This window comes from Pinus tabuliformis, chromosome 6 (genome assembly GCF_031772625.1).
Source record: "Pinus tabuliformis cultivar Carrire ecotype Pingquan chromosome 6, CPIR1, whole genome shotgun sequence".
Classification (NCBI taxonomy): Eukaryota; Viridiplantae; Streptophyta; class Pinopsida; order Pinales; family Pinaceae; genus Pinus; species Pinus tabuliformis.
Window position 1 is genome coordinate 1,260,771,377 of NC_142292.1, and position 25,820 is coordinate 1,260,797,196.

Sequence of the window (25,820 nt, forward strand, 5' to 3'; positions counted from 1 at the left end):
AAGTGTCGGTCTTTCTGACTTGCATTCAGGAATTACCAGTTCATAGTAGAATGCAGAATTAGGATTGTATGTGAACAATAATCATGGAGGTTGTTGTAGTAGAATCTTGCAAAGTTAAAATGTTGAACAATAATCATGGAGGTTGTTGTAGTAGAATCTTGCAAAGTTAAAATGTTGAAGGTATTTCCAAACAAATTCCAGCAAGGAAACGAAACTAAAGGCCTGTCAAGGTTACAACAGGGCCAAGGCAAGAATTTCTTGGAGATGGAAATAGTAAAGGAAGCTTGAGCATTTATAGAAGAAAGAGCCACGAGTTGTGCGTACCCTTTTTCCCACTACAAAAATTCTCTATTTGTTAATAGAATAATTTCATCATATGAAAATATGTTTTTCTCTTTAGGCCATATTCAACAAAGAAACATGGCGCTGCATTATTTGCTAAAATAAATGATTAGAATGTTGATGGTGGGACTGAATTTAATATGGAGAATTTGACATTAGATAGAAATGGGAACCATGATGATGCTTTAACGTGATTCTAGCTAAGTCAAAATTCAATATCCATTTCCTCCCAGTCCATAGGACAAAGGATCATTCACAATGTGCATCTAGCTTCTAGTTCTGACCCCACAAATTATTTCAATAAGAAATATAAAAGTTATATATTTGAGATAGTTTGTAATAAGTTTAGAGAAAGTTTGATGAGGTTACCCCAATCTAAACAAAAGCATTTTTGAAATTTGATCGATTATGGAACCAAGTTATTACTAGTTTCGTTGTTGTGGATTTGTTAAAGGATAGAGAAATGGACAATTGGAATGTACCATGCTTGAATAAAATATTTCATGTCGGCCTTTGACATCTTTGATGTAATGGTAATTACATGGAGTAAAACATGCAAAAATTGAATGAATATACTTCCAATTACATGAAATTGAATGAATATACTTCCAATTACATGACATGTTACACCTAGACATGTGAAAAGGAGACAAGGGTGTGGTTGAATTTTCTGTAGAGGGGAGTTGTATTTGAAGTCTATCAAATCTGCACTATTGTAAAACAATTTTTCTAAAAGAACTGTATGGAGAAAATTTGTTGAACTTCTTCAAGAACTTGTCTCTAGTGAAAAAGAACTATTTTCTCAATTTAATAATGATTTAGTTGAACAAGTGCGGGAAGAATGTAATGAATACCATTTTCAACTTCAAAGTCGTTTGAGAAAAATTCAAGAGAAAGGTTTGGATGTGGAAACAACTCAGAACCAAGACCATTTTGATGTTGTTGTTTATCACCTTTATTTGATGTGCAATACATTTCCTCATGTCTTACATGTACAACCAGGCACAAATGACACAAAGCTTAAGGTGGAAACTTGGAATTGTACTTGCATAAGAAATTCAAACAAAGCTCAGCCATTTTGAGAAGGAATATTTTAAGTGTTACTCAGAAATATTGGGATCACACACACCAGAGTTATACCTTGACCTTACTAGGGATATGATCCCCCCAAAAGATCCATACATTAAGGTCCACGTTGTTTTCCTTGATCTGTCAACATCACTGATACATAACTCAATGCATTTCATGAAACATACTAGAAGCTAGATACAAACTAGGAAATGGAAACATTGTTGTCTATGAACCTAGTGTTTAAAAAATATGGAAATTGTTACAGGCTGTTGTGATGAGTAAATAAACGTATGATTTGTTGGATTCACACCTGAGTCTTCACGTGTAATCATAGGTAGCTTCCAATTTACATTGTATTAAGCATGATCAATGAAAGAATGTGAATGCTAAGCTTTAAAAAAGGGAGGGTCTTTAGATAGAGAAGTTCAAATGCAATCTCTAATAAAATGGAAATGAATTTTAAAAAGCCGCAACATGGGGATTTTACAGAATAATCACAATTGACTTTCAAGTGGGCAGATTCAAAAAATTGTGAGTGATTTGGGGGATTTCTTTGGTTCTCCTAGAGGGTATATGACTAGTGTCTACAAATGACTGTCACTAATCAATTTTGGTTTATGAATAGGATAGATCAACAGTTGATATTTTGTAATGCCTAAATAACAACCAAATCTATAAAGGGAGGGGTTCCTCACCCTCCATATTCTAACTAGCCTACAAATATACTCAAAAAATCATGGAAATTTCGGTAAGATTTTGATAAAATTTGGCAGTAATTTTTGTAATTCCAGGTTACAATTGTAGAAATTCAAAATTTTGGGTGCCCCAAAGGTTTTTGATGGTATGGAATCCATTTTCACCATCAAAAACATAAATCAAACACTGCTACTGATAGATTTTTTGAAATATTTTTGATCGGGTTATGGCCACTTTTGACCTAGGTTCCACTTTTAATGTTTTTCCAAAACCATTGGTGTACAAGCTTTACAAAATTTTGGGTGTCCCAGATGTTTTTGATGGTGCTAAATGCAATTTCACCATCAAAAGAATAATTCAAACACTAGTACTATGATATTTTTGAAATTTATTTGGCCGGGTTATGACCACTTTGGACTATAATTTTTGCTTTGAATGCTTTTCCAAAACCATTAGTGCACAAGATCTACTATCAAGATACAATGGGAGGGTTACCCCATTATTTCAAAAAACCACTACAGGGGGTCATCGCATAGTTTTTTGTAATTTCTGGAAACCTAACAATGATTTTTAACGTACATGGAATAAAAGATGGGACCATAAGTATCTTCACTGCATTCCAAACTTTATAGTATGAATTTTGACTAGAAAAATATCACATGTCAAAGGTTTGCCATTGCCTCAAACTTCATCATCTATTTGACCACTGTATTGCATGAAGGGGTTGCAACCTCTGCTACAAATTTCAACTAGACATGGGCCACAACAGTTTTTCCCCTACTTGGAGGCTTCATACCAGATGCTTAAATTGGAAAATTCATTTGCATGTTGCTTTTCCTTCCAGACTTTGTTGCTTGAGCTAACTATTGTTGTAGTTCGGATGTTGTGGTTGGACGCTTCTGCTATTCAAGAGCCAATCAACAACAACAACATTTCAGTAAAATGTGGTTTAAAAGAAAGAAAGTGTATAGAGCAATAAGATAAAAACTCAGATAATGACGACTTATAAAACACTACTGGATAGAGGACAAAGATAAAGCCTCAGATAATGCGGTTTTTTAAAAAACAACTATTGGACAGAGGACAAAGATAAACCCTCAGATAATACGGTTTTTAAAAAAACAACTAGATAGGGGAAGAATATAAAACCTCAAATAATGGGATCCTAGGCGATTTATGCTCAGAAGTTCAGGGTCTGAAACACTACAGTTCTACCCTCAAAAACTAATAGATTTCCCGCGTCTTTCAATGCAACATTGATTCTTTCTACAACTTTTCAATGAAACAAGAATTTTATACAATGTTTCACCATTTGAAAAACATTTGAACTCCTAAAATAAGAAATATTTGTGACAAAAACTTTGAATGATAAGTTTCGGAAAAAAAAAAAAAAAAAAAGCACACACATGTTCCAAAAACCTACCGAAGCGATTGAGGTGAGCCGGTAATATCAAGGGTGGTAAACAAGACAGGAAGGAAGGTTGCCTACTGTAACCAAGGGAACTCCATTCCTTCCTTTATTTCATCCCTATGCACTGAATTCGAGTTATATCTTGCTTTAGAGCATGGCATGACTAGTCATCTATTATTGCTTTGTCAGACAAGGATCAACATCGATCGGAGGACCGATGTATAAAGACCCAGGGAATTCAAAAATGAATTAAGTTCACCTGACCTGGCCTCGCCCTCCTTGAATTCAAGCTTCCCTACGTCAACTCTTGGTTATATAAGTACTTTTTTTCCTGGCTCCAGGGTGAGGGGATATGGATCTCAGTTTCTTCGTTCAACCAATTCGTGCAACATGTGAAATAGATAATAGCCGAACTAGTTGGGTTGAAGTTGAAAACTATGGGGACGTAAGTTGTTGAACTACTAGATCTATTGATTTATGAAAAATTCCGGAGAAGCCCCATACCTATCTTTGGTATCAAAGTTCCATTCTTAGTAGAATGGAGTAAAAAACCAAGGAGAAAACAAACTTCGCGAAGCAGAAGCAAGCTACACCCCGAAAATGCCTGGTGTGGAAGCAAGTTGCGAAGAAGTCCAATGAAAGAAATGAAATTCTGGGTCGAATATTTACCCTTTACTAGCCACTACCTTGCCCTTTACCTTCACTGTTACCTCCTCCAACCCACCTGCTCATTTAACCATTTTACTAAGCAAAAGCACCACTCACAAAGGTAAAGGCCATAGGGAAGGATCCTTTATCGCGGAATTCGCAAGATCTGGCTGGCATGAATTGTTGAAGTCGAGATGCCATTGAACAGAGAGGGATGTGGGTGGTTTTAACCTCTTAATCGACGTAAACTTACTAGACTTACCCCTCAAACCTATACATCAACTCCTATCCATATGCCTTTACCTCTAGCCCTACACAGGACTTGAACAAGTCTGACTGCCTTGTTCCGATATAATCTCGGCCATCCATCCCAATTGACCTCTTTTCCAAGAGCTTTTGCTCAATGTTTTTGAATAAATTGTTTGGTTACCTACAAAAAACCCACTTGATCAGTAATTTGAGGATTTATATCTGATTAGAGCATAGCTCCCATGGTATTCCCCATCAATCAGCAACCAACAGATTTCATGTATCCTTCAATTCACTGATTTTTTCTACAACTTTTCAATGAAACAAGCATTTTATATAACATTTCACCATTTGAAAAACTTCTGAAAACAAAAATATTTATGATAAAAACGTGAAACGAGACCTTTCAAAAAAGCAAACCACAAATTTGTTCAAAAAACCTACCGAAGAAACCAAAAGTCTATTTAGAAAACCCACCGAAGTGATTCGATACGTCGTGCAAATATTTTTTCGTTGGGGAAGAAGAGAGAGTAAGAATGCTTCCTTCAGCAGGGAAAGAGTTGGGTTTCCAAGGAGGGGAATCAAGCATATTCTTGCTATTCATATGGAAATCTTTGATCCAACGGTGGAAAATATTTGAATCGTCTAACATTAGATGAAACGGATCATAGCAAGGCAGGGAAGATAAGAGGGAAATTGATTTTAAAAAACACACATAATTAAATTGATTCTTTCTAACATAATTATAATTAAAGTATTTAATAATTAAATATTTAAACATAGATTATTTTCCAAATTCATTAGATTTTATAATTATACAATTATTTTCTTTTCTTCAGATAACAACAGAGACATTTAAGACATTCATCTCCTAATTACATGAAGCAACAATTAAGGAGATATTTAAACTAGCATTTGCACCAGATGTTGCAAAGGAAACGCCGTAAGGCATAAAATTGAAGAACACAAATACAACAAAAGAATACTTTGATAAAGAATAAAAATATATTGAACGCTCAAATCAATGCCCCATTAATTGAAACCAGTTAGTAGACATATCTATCAACATTAGGATTATACACAATGATCAAGAAATTTCCCATATACAAACAGCACCTTCCACAACAACCTTTTGTCACATCCACATTTTAAAAAATGCCTTGGAACGTGATTGGAATCTCCCATATTGTCTTTTTAATTAGCATAATATGCATTTTTCTCTCACCATGTATTTTTCAGTCATGCATTACAAAACTTCCATCAAAGAGCACAAGTAACAGATTAACATGTATTTTCCCTTCATTATTTTCATCACAGAGCCAAGAAATCTACGCCTTATCTATAAAGTAACAAAAACATTTTGAAATAAGTTTAATATTTCAAGCCAGTGTCTAACCTATAAAGTAACAAAAACTTTTTGAAATAAATTTAATAGTTTAAGCAATTGACTAACCTCATTTAATAATTGAAAAATTCTCAAAGATGAATTATACTCCATAATAAGAGAGCCAACATTGGAGCCCATACTTTCACTAAAAGGAAAAGAAACACAACCACTTGTTAAGAAGAAATTCAAGTAATAATAATAAAACAAAATAATAAACATTAAAGTATAAAATGGTATTTCCAATGCACAGGTATAAATATACATGCTCTATGTCCATTGTTAGATTAAATGGGTGTGGAGAAAGGGCAAGAAGCATGTTCAATTTGTTTCTAAATGAGTGGTTATCTAAGCTCGTAAACATAATAAAAAAGATATTTATTACAACAACTTCTATATGTTTATTCTTTTTGAAACATAGTTAAAACCGTAAATTAACAATTTCAGAAACCTACACATGTTAGAAACAATCAGATAAGCCATGATGATTGAGTTTCCCGTTACTTAAAGTCTTTGTTGATTGAGTCCACTGAATGAGCCAAGTTCATGTTAGCTTTGGTTGAGTTGATGTAAAAATGTGTAGTGGAGTTGATATCAACTAAGGTCTAGTTGTAGAATCACCAAACTGAGTTGAAGTTGGCTTAGCTAGACATACAAGGTTAAACCAGCTGACCGATAAAGTTTGTTACAACTATAAACAGAGATTTATTCAAGCTTAGCAACAATTACTATCATCATTGGCTAATGTTTAAATACTAAATTGCAAAATGCAGTTAATGCCAAATAATGTATACATTTTTTAGGGCATTGGGCAGTAGCAACACCAGAGCTATGTTGTGGGTTTTGTATTGGGAAAATTCGTATTGTGGAATTTGGGTTTTGCATGAGTATTGTTGTTTCCAGAGAAAACGATGTTGTACATAATGGTGGAGAGATGTTGTGCAATTGTTTCAGGTTCCGTAATTTGATGATATGCACAGAATGGGTAATGCCATGAGGCCCTAAATGTTTTTGGTCAAATGAGGAGAGTGTTTCTAAGCCAAACAACTTCAGCTTTGGCACCATTGTCAAGGCCTGCATTGGGTAATGCCATGAGGCCCTAAATGTTTTTGGTGAAATGAGGAGAGTGTTTTTAAGCCAAATAACTTCACCTTTGGCACCATTCTGGAACATCTAAAAGCTCTGAACATCTTACCCGCCTGGTACTTAGTATGTTGTACGGGCCTGGAACTTATATTTGTGTCAACAAATGAGTATGTGGTTGAACCCACAGGTGTCTTCATCGACAAAAAGAAAGCAGCTGCTCACTTGAAGGTTTGAATATTACCATTCCACAATTCAATTATAATTGATTTTTTCCTTCAAAAGTTATCCGACATGCTACTAATTAAAAATACAATGTAGGTAAAAGTTGAGAAATGATATTTGAGGTAACTAAGGAGTTGTCACATGTAATGCCACTCCCTTTCTACATGAGCAAGGAGATTTGGCAATAGCATGTCCGCTTTGGCCCTTTCTCAATTTATAAAATTGACACTGTTGACTAATATCAGCATAACCAACCCTATTCTAAGTTGAAACTTCTTTCAAATTGAGCATTCACCTCATGAAAGGCTACCTTAAAATTGCTCCATAGTTGTGACTATTCGAAATTGAAAAGGTGATTAAAAAATAACATGTTTGTTTTAAGTTAATGGTTTCAATCATGAATCCATTGTGAAATTTCTCGCATTTTAGCTTCTAATTGTTCAATAATGAACCCATTGTGCATTGTTCCAATTGTAGAAAATTCTAGCCCTAAGTGATTCTTTCCCTTATGATCTCAATCAAACAAATCAATTATTGAATTTAATTAATGTAGAAATTAATTTCGGACCATAGCAACAATCATACAATAGCTGGAAAAGTAAATAGGATGCATAAAACAGTTTTTTTTTTCTAAGTAGGACTAATTCAATTAAAAAAAGCAAAAATATAATTACACCGAGGCCCCGCCTCAAACTCTGTTTCTAGCTTTCATCGAAACAGTTGATACTGCCCCAGATTGGGGAAACCAGCATGAAATTGCAAAACAGTTACCATATAACCCTGAACTGACATCAACAGACACCATAATACGACCTTGTGACACAGAAAAAAGGTGCAACTCAGCAACACTGGACATGACAGCAAACCAACAAAACTACTGAACTGCTAAACATACGCAAAAATATCAAGCGACTAGACCAAACCGTGATCTGCCTGAGGCCGATTTGGTTCATGGGTGGCTGCATTTGCCAGAGGGCATCAGTTGTTTTGCTACTCCTCCGGAGTTTCCTCGACCACGGGACACACATACTGTTCCCAATCGTCTTCCTTTTTCTCCACATCGCTCTTCTCAGCATCGCCTGTAGGCCCCTCCATCTGCTGGGTGCCTCTTGATCTGCCAGCACACCCCACCGTTAAAGCCACGACTGCAGAGCAGCCACCCGCCCGTTGAAAGTCGTCTACATGCTCATTGTCACCATGCATTCTGCTATGCCTGATTCCCTGGCTATCATCCTTTGAATTTTTCTCCTGACTCCTCTCATATCCTGGGCTCTCATCCCCTGAGAATGCTCCTTAGAGCTTGTCACTTGATCACTGTCCAGCATTTCTTCTTCAGTGAAGACAACGGTCACCTTGGCAGTGATAGTAGGTTTATTTAGACGGCTATGGAGCCTGAAATGGGTAGTGTGAGAGGCAGAGCCAGGACTCTGCTGGGAAATAATAGAATGGAGCCCAAAATCTCTGAGCGGATCCCTTGACTCCATCCCACGCCCCCACCTACTGCGCGCGTAGGAATAATGTCTGAGCTGAGGTCTGGGTTGAGGCTCATCTTCCTGGTCCTGAGGAGGGGAAGGGGGAGCCGAGCTCTGCGCAGTATGAGGTCTCGCTCTGCCTCCCCGAGAACCTCCATATCGACTCCTCATTCGATGCCTTACCATCCTGGTGAGGACTGAGAGCAGATCAACGGGATATTCAGTTGGGGAGGGGGATTGATTACAGAAACAGGGCCTCTGAGCAGGATTTACAGGGCAAAGCATGGAGTGGGAGAAATGGTGGCCATTTCCAAAATCGATGCAACTAAGGTGCCAACAACGTTTTCATGTAGTTGTTCTGCTACCTGCGAGCTTTGCCTGCAGCGGACAATAGCTACGAATCGGGGGACGAACAATGGGAACAGGAGGCGCCATTCTGATATCTACTGTATCCATATCTCGGCCTGATGGGCCATTTATTTCCATCTGCATGCTGTTCAGATTTCGACTGCAGTGAGCCTGGATCCGGGCCCAATTCATCACCTGGCTGGTCCTTGCGCCGGCGTTTCTAAGTGAGCCCATTAATGCTCTTTGAAAACACCCGCATCCGGGTCATAAAACAGTTTTTGCATAAAATGGTTTTTGGAAATGTTTGAGACCACTCAGAGCAATGATGGCACTGCACAAAGGAAGTTTAATGCTTAGCCAGGTGGATGGGATTAAAACAAAATTGAAAAGGCCAACTTGCAGTCCGAAAAGGGTCAAGCCCTAAAAGAGACCTGAACCTCAGATCAGACTATGGTGGAGGGACGAAAGGCCTAAGAAGGTTTGCTAGATTTTTGTAAAGGCAAAGCCTTTATAAACCAATTGTATAAAATGGTTTTTGGAAATGTTTGAGACCACTCAAAGCAATGATGGGACTGCATAAAGGAATTTTGTGAAAGGAGGCTATCACATCAACCCAGGAACTTGCGTGAAAAGAAATTATATTCCTCCTCCCTTATAGTGACTATTGAGAAAGTTCCAAGAAAGTTACTATCACTATTTAAAGGAATAAGAAACTTTACTCTGTTCTTTCTTGGGTTCAAAAAAAACTGAAGAGTAACCATGACTGTCAAAAAGCAATAAATTAGATGTCACAAGATTAAAGCTAAAGATAAGACAGAAGAATACTAATATGGAATGGAATTTCAACAAAGGGACATGCCATTTTGGAAACATACCCTATAACATGACATAGGTCACAATCAAAAGCTGAAGATGGTCCATGAACCAAAATAGATTTTATATTTTTTATGCCATAACAGGGCCAAAGAAGATTGATAAGCTAGATACTCTCACTATTCAAAGGAATTAAAATGTTTAGATATTTGTTTTCACATATTCTAATATGATCCCACTGTAGCAGAGTGAGGTACAAATGTTGGAGAATTCCTAAAACAATCGAGATTTTTTCAATTTTAGGACTCGAACTCAGATAGTCAGATTGCTGCCACTCCTCCCTACATATTTCCCTGCAGATTTGATTGAATGAGGCCTTCAAGCATCAATGTACCATTACAAGGCACCATGGCCCGTTGGCAGAGAAAGTAAGTTGTGAGCTGAACATCCCATGGCTGAACACCGTGGCAACACCTATCTCCTATGTAGCATGTGCATTAAACTGCAACCTTTGAAAGCACGTTGGCTCCTGAGGAGTAAGGTTACTGACTAATAATTGATCCACATACATGGTGGACCAATTTTTGTTGAAATTTATGATTAAATGGATTGAAATTGTAGAGCATGATTGGCACTGATGGACTCAGTAACAAATATCTACTTCACCCTGATTATGCACTATGGGTTTCATATACAATTTCATGGAACAAACAAACAATTTGATTAAAACTGTAGATTGTGATGGTATAGCTGGATTCAGCAATAAACATATACTGCATCCTGATTTCTGCAAGATCATGAAAGTAAACAAATAATTTGGTTGTAATTGTATTTGTAGATTTTGATAGCATAGAAGGATTCAGTAACAAACAACTTACTGCACTTGAATTATGCCAGTTGTGACATACAATTTTCTCAATCAAAGAAACAAGAATATTTTTAGAAATGAGGGCCAAGGTCGCTATTAAATGCAGATTCTACATAACAGATAGGTAGAGTCAATGTCTTTAAATGAGATTTTTTGGAGTTTCCTAGTGAAAAAATTTGTGGCCAAATCTTGATTTGTGTTGTTTAAACTGGTTTTTTAATTGCATATATAGATTCAGCACCCTCAAAAATCTCTGGGGCACTTTCTTTGTGAAGAGTTCACCTCGAGAGCTTGTGATTTCAATGAATCCCCAGCAGATTTTAGACAAATTTAATAAGAAAACTTTCCAAAAAATCACATTTAAAAACTATTAGAATCTAAAAATATCTTGCAATCCTAAAAATAAGAGCAAGTTCAAACCATTAACCTTGTTGTTATCTGCTAGATTCCTGATATATATAAAAATGCCCATGGTTGCCCCTATAAACAACATTTGCTCACCTGAAAACAAAGCACTGCTATCAAAGAGAGGGGAGACTGCACGAATCACAAACAAACGAAAGAGACTGTTAAACATAGTTGCTTGTTGCAGATTATGTTTCTTTCTTGCTTGCAGTTATAGTATCTGTCCTTACCTTTGAGTATATTGGCTGTGAGATAAGAAGTGAAGAGAAGCGGAGGACACCATTAAAGCAGCAGTAGCAGAGGAGGTTTCGACTAGGGCGACCTGGGAACACGTCCACATTACTCTAAACTCTTGATCTCTCCATTAGTCATGTGAATGTGTTGCAAGGTCACCCTAGTCGAGCCTGCTCTGTCTCATTTATTCATGTGACCCAATATGCAGGGGAAACCCTTTCTGAAACTTCGTCAATGAATGTCTGTAATTTATAATTTATTGAAATGAGATTGATAGAGAAGGAGAAAGGAACCAAAATCTGGTAGTACAAGCAGTGCACGTGAAGTACAGATATGGCCCTGAGATTTATGTTGAGTTAGGTCGAAATTAGATGGTTTCACACACTGTCGGTGGAAGTAATGAAAGGGCTTAATCTCCTCCATATTTAGGTTGAAAGGACAGTTGCCACGATGGGAGGTCAGTATGAAATTGCAATGTATGGAATGTACTCCAGTACTATTTTTACCAGAAAAAATTGAATAGTACAAAAAATAATACTTTATTATAATAATAGAACGAATTGAAGTATAGTAAGGTTTGAAGGTGTCAAAGCCAGTGTGAATGCTGACATGTCTAACAGTGACTATTGAGACTATGACATTAGCCAGGGACTTGCACACCAAAACCCAAAACCAGTTTCTGGCCCGATAAATCTTTTGTTCATGGATGATATGTTATAAATCATATACATTTCACAACTTGCTTGACCACGGTAAGATAAGCACCGTACCTACCTAATGTATAAAAGAAGACTGATAAGCAGGAGGAGGGGCAGGCAGTCCACTGCCAAAGCGATGGTTGTTGTAATTAGTAGAGGAATTGTAAGAACCGTGCTCTAATATGTCTGATTTTGAGTCTGAGTTAGTAAAGAAAAATGCTCAAATGTAACTATGTGCTCCTTCAGCAACCATGATGTCATGGTGACTTGGGAGCTCCACAGGCAATTTGTGAATTTCTAACCATTACATTAACCCACTTGCAACTTCTCTCGGTAATTCTTTCCTCGCATCTCTATTAGATACTTAATAGACATTTTAACATAGGATAATGTCTAAAACACAGGGAGAACATCAAGGTCTACAATGGAATTTATTGTGAGTATTAAAATGTTTAGATATTTGTTTTCAGATATTCTAATATAATCCCACTGCAGCAGAGTGAGGTACAAATGTTGGAGAATTCCTAAAACAAAAAATACTTGTGCCATTTTGACTTCTTTTGAAGTTGAAAATTCTTCGGAGAAAGACTAATTTCGAGATTTTTTCAATTTTAGGACTCGAACTCAGATAGTTAGATTGCTGCCACTCCTCCTTCCATATTTCCCTGCATATTTGATTGAATGAGGCCTTCAAGCATCAATGTACCATTACAAGGCACCATGGCCCGTTGGCAGAGAAAGTAAGTTGTGAGCTGAACATCCCATGGCTGAACACCGTGGCAACACCTATCTCCTATGTAGCATGTGCATTAAACTGCAACCCTTGAAAGCACGTTGGCTCCTGAGGAGTAGGGTTACTGACTAATGATTGATCCACATACATGGCGGACCAATTTTTGTTGAAATTTATGATTAAATGGATTGGAATTGTAGAGCCTGATTGGCACTGATGGACTCAGTAAGTAAACAAATAATTTGGTTGTAATTGTATTTGTAGATTTTGATAGCATAGAAGGATTCAATAACAAACAACTTACTGCACTTGAATTATGCCAGTTGTGACATACAATTTTCTCAATCAAAGAAACAAGAATATTTTTAGAAATGAGGGCCAAGGTCGCTATTAAATGCAGATTCTACATAACAGATAGGTAGAGCCAATGTCTTTAAATGAGATTTTTTGGAGTTTCCTAGTGAAAACATTTGTGGCCAAATCTTGATTTGTGTTGTTTAAACTGGTTTTTTAATTGCATATATAGATTCAGCACCCTCAAAAATCTCTGGGGCACTTTCTTTGTGAAGAGTTCACCTAGATAGCTTGTGATTTCAATGAATCCCTAGCAGATTTTAGACAAATTTAATAAGAAAACTTTCCAAAAAATCACATTTAAAAACTATTAGAATCTAAAAATATCTTGCAATCCTAAAAATAAGAGCACGTTCAAACCATTAACCTTGTTGTTATCTGCCAGATTCCCGATATATATAAAAATTCCCATGGTTGCCCCTATAAACAACATTTGCTCACCTGAAAACAAAGCACTGCTATCAAAGAGAGGGGAGACTGCACGAATCACAAACAAACGAAAGAGACTGTTAAAAATTGTTGCTTGTTGCAGATTTTGTTTCTTTCTTGCTTGCAGTTATAGTATCTGTCCTTACCTTTGAGTATATTGGCTGTGAGATAAGAAGTGAAGAGAAGCGGAGGACACCATTAAAGCAGCAGTAGCAGAGGAGGTTTCGATTGGGGCGACCTGGGAACACATCCACATTACTCTAAACTCTTGATCTCTCCATTAGTCATGTGAATGTGTTGCAAGGTCACCCCAGTCGAGCCTGCTCTGTCTCATTTATTCATGTGAGCCCAATATGCAGGGGAAACCCTTTCTGAAACTGCGTCAATGAATGTCTGTAATTTATAATTTATTGAAATGAGATTGATAGAGAAGGAGAAAGGAACCGAAATCTGGTAGTACAAGCAATACACGTGAAGTGCAGATATGGCCCTGAGATTTATGTTGAGTTAGGTCGAAATTAGATGGTTTCACACACTGTCGGTGGAAGCAATGAAAGGGCTTAATCTCCTCCATATTTAGGTTGAAAGGACAGCGCCATGATGGGAGGTCAGTATGAAATTGCAATGTATGGAATGTACTCCAGTACTATTTTTACCAGGAAAAATTGAATAGTACAAACAATAATACTTTATTATAATAATAGAATGAATTGAAGTATAGTAAGGTTTGAAGGTGTCAAAGCCAGTGTGAATGTTGACGTGTCTAACAGTGACTATTGAGACTATGACATTAGCCAGGGACTTGCACACCAAAACCCAAAACCAATTTCTGGCCCGATAAATCTTTTGTTCATGGATGATATGTTATAAATCATATACATTTCACAACTTGCTTGACCACGGTAAGATAAGCACCGTACCTACCTAATGTATAAAAGAAGACTGATAAGCAGGAGGGGGGGCAGGCAGTCCACTGCCAAAGCAATGGTTGCTGTAAGTAGTAGAGGAATTGTAAGAACCATGCTCTAATATGTCTGATTTTGAGTCTGAGTCAGTAAAGAAAAATGCTCAAATGTAACTATGTGCTCCTTCAGCAACCATGATGTGATGGTGACTTGGGAGCTCCACAGGCAATTTGTGAATTTCTAACCATTACATTAACCCACTTGAAACTTCTCTCGGTAATTCCTTCCTCGCATCTCTATTAGATACTTAATAGACATTTTAACATAGGATAATGTATAAAACACAGGGAGAACATCAAGGTCTACAATGGAATTTATTGTGAGTATTAAAATGTTTAGATATTTGTTTTCAGATATTCTAATATAATCCCACTGCAGCAGAGTGAGGTACAAATGTTGGAGAATTCCCAAAACAAAAAATACTTGTGCCATTTTGACTTCTTTTGAAGTTGAAAATTCTTCAGAGAAATAATCCCAACAACAATGTTAAGATACACACAATAATCCAAAAATAGGGACATCCAGTTATGCCACTGCAGTAAGATCACCTGAAATATCACATAGAAAACAGCCACAAACCAAAGATCGCCCATGTGGCATGGCACTGAAACCGTTTACAATGTTAGTAACAAAGTGAGGAAGGATACTATGACATTAGCCAGGGACTTGCACACCAAAACCAGTTTCTGGCCTGATAAATCTTTTGTTCACGGATGATATGTTATAAACCATATACATTTCACATTTTGCATACGTATAGAAGTTCAGTTCGGCTAAACTTAACAGAAAGGAAGTATATCTCTAGGTGATAATGACAACTCTTCCATGTTACACTTAAGCTCAGTACCTTGTAAGGATTTTGTACTAGAGGGTGCAGATTTGTGTAATAGTAGATAAAAATCAACTCTCTAATACCATTTTTAAATATTTCTAAAAAAAAATTATATTTCTAAATCAAATTCCATGAATTTGCCAGAATTCTTAATTCCATTGCTAACTTGCAAATAGCTGCACACATATGTTATTGCAGTTTAGGGTGGGATAACTGTGTACACTGTTCCAGGTGGGAGAAATCTGTGCATAGATTGATAAAGGAAAAAAAAACCACTTGCTATTCAGAAAAAATACCAAAAAAACTCGTGAAAATAAATTAATATAAATACATACTGGCCTTGATTTTTTAACCATTAAAAAAAATTAGCATTTATTTTTGTTCAATATAATATAAAATAACAAACAAACATCTTCAATGAAACGAGATTCGAAAGAAGGAAAATCTTGAAATTGAAACTATGTGGCATGTAAGTTGTCTGAAATTTGAATATACAAACTGAAATTAATGAACATCAGTGACATTATTTCGTCAAAGCTCTACTCGTTGGAGCCAATGCACAATATATTCGTTCACAAATTCCAAATACAGTCAAAGGACACACAATAAACAGACCAAACGCAGAAGATAGTCTTCCACAATTTTCAAGTATTGATATCATTATCTGATTGGATATTCAAAGTAGAAAAATAGACAGATACATTCAAACTATTCACGTTTAGTGCAAATATGTAAAATGCAAAAGGGCAACCCTTACACTACAAGGTGGGTCAGTGCATCTCAAGAACTAAACCAATAAGAAGCAACCCTCGTAGCCACAATAATGACCCACATTCAAACCCTGGAGGCATAAAGCCTTGATCTTGTGTATTATTTAGTTGAGTTTGATGACCATGACCACATGTTAAGTGACAATGGTGGTGTAAGAAACAGTCTCTTATTCAGTTTGTGAACCCTACCGAGATCATGTGGAGTTGGGTTTCATAAATCTAAAAATGAGAGAAATGAAGACATAAATGGTACAAGAAACAGGTGTCTTATTAAGTTATTCAGGCTGTGGGCTTTACTGCAATAATGCAGAGTTGAGGTTTACAACTCACCATGCATCAAAAAACAAGAGAGAATTAAGGACGAATGGTACAAGAAGCAGGTCTTTTATTCAAGTTGTGGGCTTTACTGCAGTAATGTGGAGTTGGGGTTCCTTTTTACTTACAGATCCAACAATAAAATAAAAAGGAATGAGGGCACGGATGGTACAAGAAATATGCACTTTTTTCAAGTTGTGGGCTTTACTGCAATAATGCAGATTTATGAAAGAACGGTACAAGAAACAGGTCTTTTATTCAGGTTGTGGGCTTTACTGTGATCATGCGAAGTTGGGATTCTTTTTCTCTCACAGAGATATACAAAGGGCAGGAATGAGGACAAGTATGGTACAAAAAATTGTTCCTATTTATTCAAGCTATGTACTTTACTTCAATAATGCAGATTCATAAGGCTGTTTAACTTCACTTCAATAATGCAGATTCATATAAGGATGGTATAAGAAACACGTCTCTTAATCAGGTTGTCGGTTCTATTGCAACCATGAGAGTTGGGGTTACGGTTCATGAGCTCCATACCACTAGGTGTCAAGTTTGAATCTAAGTCTAAATCTCACTTGAGAAATCTGAATCCCCTTAGAGGTGAGGTAAGGTGCACTAGTCTATTGCCTATGCCAATGCCAATGGGTCTAGCATGTCTAAAGGTTAAATATACCATCCATGAATGTGGGAAACCATCCTTCCGAAGGGTTTCCTAGCACCATTAAGTTAATGAATTCAAACAAATCAAAGCTAGTGAATTCCAACAAACCTAAATTGATGGAATGAAACAAAACAAAGCTACTGAATTCCAACAAAGCTAGATTGATGGAATGAAATGGAGTGATTCCATGCTTACCTGCGTATTCAGGGGCCAGATAACCAAAAGTGCCGGCCAGCCTGGTTTCAACAGAAAACTTTCCATTAGGGGCCAGCTTGACCAACTCGAAATCCGAGACCTTGGCCCTCATGTCGTCGCCCAGAAGAATATTAGAGGGCTTCAGATCTCTGTGAATGAAGCTCGTCTGTGCAAGGCTGTGCAGAGCAAATTTTTTGTATTGTTACCAGCGAAATATACAAGTACGGTACCTAATTGCTTAAATTCCTTAAAGAGATTAGGTCTTCTTATGATATTGTACAGCATTTCGATATTTATTTATTTCACAATTATAATCACCCTGAAAATACAAAGACATGATGCCCAATGTGCACTTGCAAAAAGATGCCTTCCTTTGTCATATTCATAGCTGAAAACTTTATTGAGCAATATCAAAATATAAATACAGAGTTTTGCATGTGCCACAGTAGGTAAAAGGAGCTGCTTTATGACAGAACCAAGAACAGCAAGAAATTCTTCCTTTCTACCCTCCAACTCTGGAAGAGCTTTCCAAGTGCTACGCTTCAGTGATTTGAAATTTTGCACTGTCAGCTCTTCCAATATAAAGAATAAGCTATGCACAAGGCATATGATCTTCTGAAGCTATAGTCCCGACCAAGTAATGCTCTCATCACACAAATTTACATTTATCCGACCAAGTAATGCTCTCATCACACAAATTTACATGTATGATTCTTCACTAAAGCTACAGCTTCTGTAACCAGATTTGGTTATTGTGCTGCAGAGTTCCTGTTAGTAAAAAAGCCAGTAGGAACCTACAACAATGCAGGTTAACTATTTTGCAAGATATATTTAATCATCTCCTTACAATATCCATTTTCTATTGATTCTGTAACAAACCTTTCATTGATTGTAGCTTTTGGAATTCCAAAGAGGGTAACAAATATTTCCCTATGGCATTGATCACATATGAAAACTGACCTTCAACGATCAATTTAAGAAGAGTGGCCCCTGGAACCATACATTTTGCATAATCATTGAAGGGATAGGGTACAACACGGTCATCCATGCACTGTCCCAGTTGGAACATTTATCAAAAGGATGCCATACTGAAAACTTATCACATTTTGTATTCTTTTTAAGTAATAGTCCTTTGTCTGGACTCTGAATCAAACAGCTCAGAGAATTTAGAAATAGAAGTCCTTTGTTTGAGTCAGACAGTTCAGAGAACACAAAATCCTAGCATGGAGAAATGCAAACATGAATAATATAAAGGAAAATGATATTATACCATTGATGTTATTATTTGAATTCAGCTAAAGTTCGCAGAAACTATACCTCTGCTATCTTTCTCAATGACTTCATTTTTCTACGCAATCAAATAAATTCATCATGCATTCCAAGCTCCTATTAAGCAAAATATGACCAGAATTTCATTTACATTTAAGAAATACCTACCAAATATGTATTGGTCCAAGGAAGCCCTCCCACTCTTCGTGCACCTCATTAAATAGGGAATGAAACAACAACGTAAAACCCTTCATCAGCTTCTTTCTTACTTGTAAATCTGCGAGACTGAATCCCCATTTGTTAACAGTTTCCTCAACGAATAGTACAAAAATCAATGAAGAAACCCTGCTCCATCCTTTGTTTCAATTGATTATCTTTTGAGACTCATGTATTGAAACGAAAAATAGCTTACAAGTTCACCACAGTTTCTACAACGAAATAATGATTCAGCGCTAAATTTCAGCGGTCCAAGATTACAGAAGGCGCCAATATCAGGATTACAGAATGAAAATTCAACTCGACCTGCGGAGCGGTGACGCAAGAGAAATGTTGTATTAATGTTGCTGCATGATCTACAGAAAACTTTCCATCAGGGGCCAGCTTGACCAACTCGAAATCCGAGACCTTGGCCCTCATGTCGTCGCCCAGAAGGATATTAGAGGGCTTCAGATCTCTGTGAATGAAGCTCGTCAGTGCAAGGCTGTGCAGGTACTCAACTCCGCGGGCGACATCGAGGGCAATGCTAAGCCTCTGTTTACATTCTTTATTCAAGTTGTGGGCTTTACTGCAGTAATGTGGAGTTGGGGTTCCTTTTTACTTACAGATCCAGCAATAAAATAAAAAGGAATGAGGGCACGGATGGTACAAGAAATATGCACTTTTTTCAAGTTGTGGGCTTTACTGCAATAATGCAGATTTATGAAAGAACGGTACAAGAAGCAGGTCTTTTATTCAGGTTGTGGGCTTTACTGTGATCATGCGAAGTTGGGATTCTTTTTCTCTCACAGAGATATACAAAGGGCAGGAATGAGGACAAGTATGGTACAAAACATTGTTCCTATTTATTCAAGCTATGTACTTTACTTCAATAATGCAGATTCATAAGGCTGTTTAACTTCACTTCAATAATGCAGATTCATATAAGGATGGTATAAGAAACACGTCTCTTAATCAGGTTGTCGGTTCTATTGCAACCATGAGAGTTGGGGTTACGGTTCATGAGCTCCATACCACTAGGTGTCAAGTTTGAATCTAAGTCTGAATCTCACTTGAGAAATCTGAATCCCCTTAGAGGTGAGGTAAGGTGCACTAGTCTATTGCCTATGCCAATGCCAATGGGTCTAGCATGTCTAAAGGTTAAATATACCATCCATGAATGTGGGAAACCATCCTTCCGAAGGGTTTCCTAGCACCATTAAGTTAATGAATTCAAACAAATCAAAGCTAGTGAATTCCAACAAACCTAAATTGATGGAATGAAACAAAACAAAGCTATTGAATTCCAACAAAGCTAGATTGATGGAATGAAATGGAGTGATTCCATGCTTACCTGCGTATTCAGGGGCCAGATAACCAAAAGTGCCGGCCAGCCTGGTTTCAACAGAAAACTTTCCATTAGGGGCCAGCTTGACCAACTCGAAATCCGAGACCTTGGCCCTCATGTCGTCGCCCAGAAGAATATTAGAGGGCTTCAGATCTCTGTGAATGAAGCTCGTCTGTGCAAGGCTGTGCAGAGCAAATTTTCTGTATTGTTACCAGCAAAATATACAAGTACGGTACCTAATTGCTTAAATTCCTTAAAGAGATTAGGTCTTCTTATGATATTGTACAGCATTTCGATATTTATTTATTTCACAATTATAATCACCCTGAAAATACAAAGACATGATGCCCAATGTGCACTTGCAAAAAGATGCCTTCCTTTGTCATATTCATAGCTGAAAACTTTATTGAGCAATATCAAAATATAAATACAGAGTTTTGCATGTGCCACAGTAGGTAAAAGGAGCTGCTTTATGACAGAACCAAGAACAGCAAGAAATTCTTCCTTTCTACCCTCCAACTCTGGAAGAGCTTTCCAAGTGCTACGCTTCAGTGATTTGAAATTTTGCACTGTCAGCTCTTCCAATATAAAGAATAAGCTATGCACAAGGCATATGATCTTCTGAAGCTATAGTCCCGACCAAGTAATGCTCTCATCACACAAATTTACATTTATCCGACCAAGTAATGCTCTCATCACACAAATTTACATGTATGATTCTTCACTAAAGCTACAGCTTCTGTAACCAGATTTGGTTATTGTGCTGCAGAGTTCCTGTTAGTAAAAAAGCCAGTAGGAACCTACAACAATGCAGGTTAACTATTTTGCAAGATATATTTAATCATCTCCTTACAATATCCATTTTCTACTGATTCTATAACAAACCTTTCATTGATTGTAGCTTTTGGAATTCCAAAGAGGGTAACAAATATTTCCCTATGGCATTGATCACATATGAAAACTGACCTTCAACGATCAATTTAAGAAGAGTGGCCCCTGGAACCATACATTTTGCATAATCATTGAAGGGATAGGGTACAACACGGTCATCCATGCACTGTCCCAGTTGGAACATTTATCAAAAGGATGCCATACTGAAAACTTATCACATTTTGTATTCTTTTTAAGTAATAGTTCTTTGTCTGGACTCCGAATCAAACAGCTCAGAGAATTTAGAAATAGAAGTCCTTTGTTTGAGTCAGACAGTTCAGAGAACACAAAATCCTAGCATGGAGAAATGCAAACATGAATAATATAAAGGAAAATGCTATTATACCATTGATGTTATTATTTGAATTCAGCTAAAGTTCGCAGAAACTATACCTCTGCTATCTTTCTCAATGACTTCGTTTTTCTACGCAATCAAATAAATTCATCATGCATTCCAAGCTCCTATTAAGCAAAATATGACTAGAATTTCATTTACATTTAAGAAATACCTGCCAAATATGTATTGGCCCAAGGAAGCCCTCCCACTCTTCGTGCACCTCATTAAATAGGGAATGAAACAACAACGTAAAACCCTTCATCAGCTTCTTTCTTACTTGTAAATATGCGAGACTGAATCCCCATTTGTTAACAGTTTCCTCGACGAATAGTACAAAAATCAATGAAGAAACCCTGCTCCATCCTTTGTTTCAATTGATTATCTTTTGAGACTCATGTATTGAAACGAAAAATAGCTTACAAGTTCACCACAGTTTCTACAACGAAATAATGATTCAGCGCTAAATTTCAGCGGTCCAAGATTACAGAAGGCGCCAATATCAGGATTACAGAACGAAAATTCAACTCGACCTGCGGAGCGGGGACGCAAGAGAAATGTTGTATTAATGTTGCTGCATGATCTACAGAAAACTTTCCATCAGGGGCCAGCTTGACCAACTCGAAATCCGAGACCTTGGCCCTCATGTCGTCGCCCAAAAGGATATTAGAGGGCTTCAGATCTCTGTGAATGAAGCTCGTCTGTGCAAGGTTGTGCAGGTACTCAACTCCGCGGGCGACATCGAGGGCAATGCTAAGCCTCTGTTTCCATTCTTTATTCAAGTTGTGGGCTTTACTGCAGTAATGTGGAGTTGGGGTTCCTTTTTACTTACAGATCCAGCAATAAAATAAAAAGGAATGAGGGCACGGATGGTACAAGAAATATGCACTTTTTTCAAGTTGTGGGCTTTACTGCAATAATGCAGATTTATGAAAGAACGGTACAAGAAGCAGGTCTTTTATTCAGGTTGTGGGTTTTACTGTGATCATGCGAAGTTGGGATTCTTTTTCTCTCACAGAGATATACAAAGGGCAGGAATGAGGACAAGTATGGTACAAAAAATTGTTCCTATTTATTCAAGCTATGTACTTTACTTCAATAACGCAGATTCATAAGGCTGTTTAACTTCACTTCAATAATGCAGATTCATTTAAGGATGGTATAAGAAACACGTCTCTTAATCAGGTTGTCGGTTCTATTGCAACCATGAGAGTTGGGGTTACGGTTCATGAGCTCCATACCACTAGGTGTCAAGTTTGAATCTAAGTCTAAATCTCACTTGAGAAATCTGAATCCCCTTAGAGGTGAGGTAAGGTGCACTAGTCTATTGCCTATGCCAATGCCAATGGGTCTAGCATGTCTAAAGGTTAAATATACCATCCATGAATGTGGGAAACCATCCTTCCGAAGGGTTTCCTAGCACCATTAAGTTAATGAATTCAAACAAATCAAAGCTAGTGAATTCCAACAAACCTAAATTGATGGAATGAAACAAAACAAAGCTACTGAATTCCAACAAAGCTAGATTGATGGAATGAAATGGAGTGATTCCATGCTTACCTGCGTATTCAGGGGCCAGATAACCAAAAGTGCCGGCCAGCCTGGTTTCAACAGAAAACTTTCCATTAGGGGCCAGCTTGACCAACTCGAAATCCGAGACCTTGGCCCTCATGTCGTCGCCCAGAAGAATATTAGAGGGCTTCAGATCTCTGTGAATGAAGCTCGTCTGTGCAAGGCTGTGCAGAGCAAATTTTCTGTATTGTTACCAGCGAAATATACAAGTACGGTACCTAATTGCTTAAATTCCTTAAAGAGATTAGGTCTTATTATGATATTGTACAGCATTTCGATATTTATTTATTTCACAATTATAATCACCCTGAAAATACAAAGACATGATGCCCAATGTGCACTTGCAAAAAGATGCCTTCCTTTTTCATATTCATAGCTGAAAACTTTATTGAGCAATATCAAAATATAAATACAGAGTTTTGCATGTGCCACAGTAGGTAAAAGGAGCTGCTTTATGACAGAACCAAGAACAGCAAGAAATTCTTCCTTTCTACCCTCCAACTCTGGAAGAGCTTTCCAAGTGCTACGCTTCAGTGATTTGAAATTTTGCACTGTCAGCTCTTCCAATATAAAGAATAAGCTATGCACAAGGCATATGATCTTCTGAAGCTATAGTCCCGACCAAGTAATGCTCTCATCACACAAATTTACATTTATCCGACCAAGTAATGCTCTCATCACACAAATTTACATGTATGATTCTTCACTAAAGCTACAGCTTCTGTAACCAGATTTGGTTATTGTGCTGCAGAGTTCCTGTTAGTAAAAAAGCCAGTAGGAACCTACAACAATGCAGGTTAACTATTTTGCAAGATATATTTAATCATCTCCTTACAATATCCATTTTCTACTGATTCTGTAACAAACCTTTCATTGATTGTACCTTTTGGAATTCCAAAGAGGGTAACAAATATTTCCCTATGGCATTGATCACATATGAAAACTGACCTTCAACGATCAATTTAAGAAGAGTGGCCCCTGGAACCATACATTTTGCATAAGATCACATATGAAAACTGACCTTCAACGATCAATATAAGAAGAGTGGCCCCTGGAACCATACATTTTGCATAATCATTGAAGGGATAGGGTACAACACGGTCATCCATGCACTGTCCCAGTTGGAACATTTATCAAAAGGATGCCATACTGAAAACTTATCACATTTTGTATTCTTTTTAAGTAATAGTCCTTTGTCTGGACTCCGAATCAAACAACTCAGAGAATTTAGAAATAGAAGTCCTTTGTTTGAGTCAGACAGTTCAGAGAACACAAAATCCTAGCATGGAGAAATGAAAACATGAATAATATAAAGGAAAATGCTATTATACCATTGATGTTATTATTTGAATTCAGCTAAAGTTCGCAGAAACTATACCTCTGCTATCTTTCTCAATGACTTCGTTTTTCTACGCAATCAAATAAATTCATCATGCATTCCAAGCTCCTATTAAGCAAAATATGACCAGAATTTCATTTACATTTAAGAAATACTTGCCAAATATGTATTGGTCCAAGGAAGCCCTCCCACTCTTCGTGCACCTCATTAAATAGGGAATGAAACAACAATGTAAAACCCTTCATTAGCTTCTTTCTTACTTGTAAATCTGCGAGACTGAATCCCCATTTGTTAACAGTTTCCTCGACAAATAGTACAAAAATCAATGAAGAAACCCTGCTCCATCCTTTGTTTCAATTGATTATCTTTTGAGACTCATGTATTGAAACGAAAAATAGCTTACAAGTTCACCACAGTTTCTACAACGAAATAATGATTCAGCGCTAAATTTCAGCGGTCCAAGATTACAGAAGGCACCAATATCAGGATTACAGAACGAAAATTCAACTCGACCTGCGGAGCGGTGACGCAAGAGAAATGTTGTATTAATGTTGTTGCATGATCTACAGAAAACTTTCCATCAGGGGCCAGCTTGACCAACTCTAAATCCGAGACCTTGGCCCTCATGTCGTCGCCCAGAAGGATATTAGAGGGCTTCAGATCTCTGTGAATGAAGCTCGTCTGTGCAAGGTTGTGCAGGTACTCAACTCCGCGGGCGACATCGAGGGCAATGCTAAGCCTCTGTTTCCATTCTTTATTCAAGTTGTGGGCTTTACTGCAGTAATGTGGAGTTGGGGTTCCTTTTTACTTACAGATCCAGCAATAAAATAAAAAGGAATGAGGGCACGGATGGTACAAGAAATATGCACTTTTTTCAAGTTGTGGGCTTTACTGCAATAATGCAGATTTATGAAAGAACGGTACAAGAAGCAGGTCTTTTATTCAGGTTGTGGGCTTTACTGTGATCATGCGAAGTTGGGATTCTTTTTCTCTCACAGAGATATACAAAGGGCAGGAATGAGGACAAGTATGGTACAAAAAATTGTTCCTATTTATTCAAGCTATGTACTTTACTTCAATAATGCAGATTCATAAGGCTGTTTAACTTCACTTCAATAATGCAGATTCATATAAGGATGGTATAAGAAACACGTCTCTTAATCAGGTTGTCGGTTCTATTGCAACCATGAGAGTTGGGGTTACGGTTCATGAGCTCCATACCACTAGGTGTCAAGTTTGAATCTAAGTCTGAATCTCACTTGAGAAATCTGAATCCCCTTAGAGGTGAGGTAAGGTGCACTAGTCTATTGCCTATGCCAATGCCAATGGGTCTAGCATGTCTAAAGGTTAAATATACCATCCATGAATGTGGGAAACCATCCTTCCAAAGGGTTTCCTAGCACCATTAAGTTAATGAATTCAAACAAATCAAAGCTAGTGAATTCCAACAAACCTAAATTGATGGAATGAAACAAAACAAAGCTATTGAATTCCAACAAAGCTAGATTGATGGAATGAAATGGAGTGATTCCATGCTTACCTGCGTATTCAGGGGCCAGATAACCAAAAGTGCCGGCCAGCCTGGTTTCAACAGAAAACTTTCCATTAGGGGCCAGCTTGACCAACTCGAAA

The 25,820-nt window shown here is 37.3% G+C and overlaps 1 pseudogene; it reads left to right on the forward strand.

The window, feature by feature from the left end:
- Positions 1-482: 482 nt before the first annotated feature.
- LOC149263247 (uncharacterized) lies at positions 483-16,901 on the forward strand (annotated as a pseudogene).
- Positions 16,902-25,820: the final 8,919 nt, after the last annotated feature.